At 36.3% G+C, this 2,642-nt stretch overlaps 1 long non-coding RNA gene across 1 annotated transcript in view; it reads right to left on the minus strand.

Moving 5' to 3' along the window:
• Positions 1–374: 374 nt before the first annotated feature.
• LOC118162151 overlaps positions 375–2,642 on the minus strand; it is a 5,116-nt gene continuing 2,848 nt past the window's right edge. Inside the window, exon 3 of the long non-coding RNA XR_004748318.1 lies at positions 375–581. This is a non-coding gene — a long non-coding RNA (uncharacterized LOC118162151). The remainder of the gene's footprint in view (positions 582–2,642) is intronic.

The raw sequence follows: 2,642 nt of genomic DNA on the forward strand, positions 1-2,642 counted from the left end.
GGAACCTCTCCCCTTGAATCAGCAATAATGTAAAAGTAATTGAACATCCTGCAAGCAGAGGTCTGGCATGTTCTTGTATTTCACTGGTTCAATAACCTGATGTTATTAAAATTTCTTCCAACCTTCTTGCCTTATTTGATCAGTTATTGAAGATGGATCAGACCGTTAGCTTACAAAGTTTCCTTCTGATACAGAATTACATAGCAGGCTGATTCAGCCTGTATGTAAAAGCATAAGTAAAACTTTCTTTGGCTCCCTTCTCATTTTTCTATTTGACTTCCCCGTATTCTTTACCCAAGAATGTCATAGACTAGTAACATCCTGTGATTCCATTTCACACTTACTTAGCAATAGTATTTATGAATTACCTCTGGTAGCATTCTGCCTATGTGAAGGCATGCACTACATCTTGGGTTCAGATTAAACTTACTTTTCCTCCTTCTGCAGGATATCTTTGTACAGTTTTGGCTAACTACATTACAGATTTTTTCCACTACTCTTCTTCTGTAGCTTTTTTTCCACCTTCACTTCTAGAGATAGCTTAAATATCAAGATGAATGTCTGCTTTTACAATTCTTTCCCTAAAGAAAATAAAATAAAATAAAATAAAAATTTGGTTTGACATGCACATGCTTGTAACTGTCTTGAATATTCTCAAGACACATCAGTGTATTTTTTTTCTGTTTCATTTTTATCCTCCATATCATTAACTTCCCCCTTTACACAGATCTCTAAAGAGATGATGTTGAATGTCTCCCTGATATGACTGGATGTCGGGATGTTCACTGAACATTACCCAGAAGAAACAAAATCATGTCTAGGTCCAGCTAACATTTTAAGACCATTAGACATTTAATCAAATGGACTTAAATGACAGGAACTTCAACTGCTTTTAATGATGGACAGAATGTATACCCTGACTGAAGCACAGAGGTCGGTTGATCACTACAAGAAGGAATATGAAAGCTCACCACCCTGTTAGAATCTAGAGTTACATCGTACCAGATATTTTCATTACCTTTGATTATGTGCCATAAACATAGAACTGTTTGTTTCTTTCTGTTCCCCATAAAATCCTGTGAGAACACAGTAAGGGGTAGAGAATGGTCTCAATAAATAAGCTTCCATAGCAAAGAATAACTAACTCATTTGAAAAAAAAAAAAAAAAAAAAAAAGCTTCAGGAGACATAGCTACATGACAGAGAAGACATACATTTCTGCTCTTGACTGTATTATTCCTAGCATTATTAAGTGGTGTTCCTTTTTACCTGTCTTTGCCCATATTAACACAGAATTTGCTTGCTATGGCCAACTAATCAATTCTGATAACAACCAGAATCAAGCAACCAATTTAAAGGCTTATTTACCAGGAAGATTTCTCTCAGTAAAAACAATTAGAGCTGTTGCCATTTATCTGTTGCTGGCATGGATTAAATCTACTGCTTTGATGATATTCATTAAGCACTGCAATCCCATTCATTCCTTGCTGGACAAGGTCCTTAGCAGACCCTCTGTCACAGATAAACAAACTCTCTTTCTGCTATGCCAAAAAGCAGAGTTGACTGGCAACGTGAGTGCTTGGAGGCAAAAACTAAGCCTGGCTGTGGGTCTGTGTCCTCCTTCCTGGTGCTTGCTGAGTGCTTCCTGCCCAGTTTCACATCTTTGGTGGGTAGCATGCTTCTTATCTAATGTAACTGTAGCTGCCTAATAATTATGTATAAGGTAAACTAATCGAGTCTGTTGACTTTGTAGGCCATGAAGAAAAATAGGTCTCTAGCAAAATGATTCTCCCCACCTGTTTCAGGATGGAAAGGCTGCTTTCTACAAGGGCTTCACTCTCACCTCAGTCAAACAGAGATGTTAACTGTCACAAACTAGGAAATAGGCAATACTATGCCACCATAATTATGGTTTCCTAATTTTCCATTAGGAATTAAATTGAAAATACCATATGTATAATTGTGATGTCTAGTGTGTTTAATATAGTGACAAGGATGTATCATTGTGTGACCTGGTGACAGCATGTCACAGCTATTTTACAGAAAGACGATATATATGTATGGCTGAGATAGAACAAATGTATAAATGTCTATCCATGGCTGAATTTGCTTATGCTGTGATCTAGATGATAACACTGAGGTAACTCTGCATGTCTTGATGGGACACATCCTTCCTCTTTTCCAAATGTTGCTTCTTAAACTGTGACTAGAAAACTGTCAAAGACTCCCTGTTCCAGAGAATACCCTGAAATTATGAGCCTAAGAACTACTTTTCCTCTTCTTTATATTATTCCATTAATTCATCCTTTCACCAGCTCTCTTCTTCCCTGGTTTTTCTAAGTTTCTATGTTCTTTCCTCCCTCTATTCCCTTTAGATTACCTGTCAATGTAAAATTGTAACAGCACTGTAACCATTTCTCATGCTTTTAATGACAGCTCATAATTGCTGACATAAAGGGGAAGCAAACCATGTGAAAATGTGCATGCATAAAATTGTCATCATGTCATATACAATGCTGAGATCACTAATGAGGGGGATGGGCCTTAGTTAAGATAGCTAGATAGCAAATATATACAGCAGGAAGAAGCAGAATAGAAAATAAAATAAAATAAAATAAAATAAAATAAAATAAAATAAAATAA

Source organism: Oxyura jamaicensis, chromosome 2 (assembly GCF_011077185.1).
Source record: "Oxyura jamaicensis isolate SHBP4307 breed ruddy duck chromosome 2, BPBGC_Ojam_1.0, whole genome shotgun sequence".
Lineage (NCBI taxonomy): Eukaryota > Metazoa > Chordata > Aves > Anseriformes > Anatidae > Oxyura > Oxyura jamaicensis.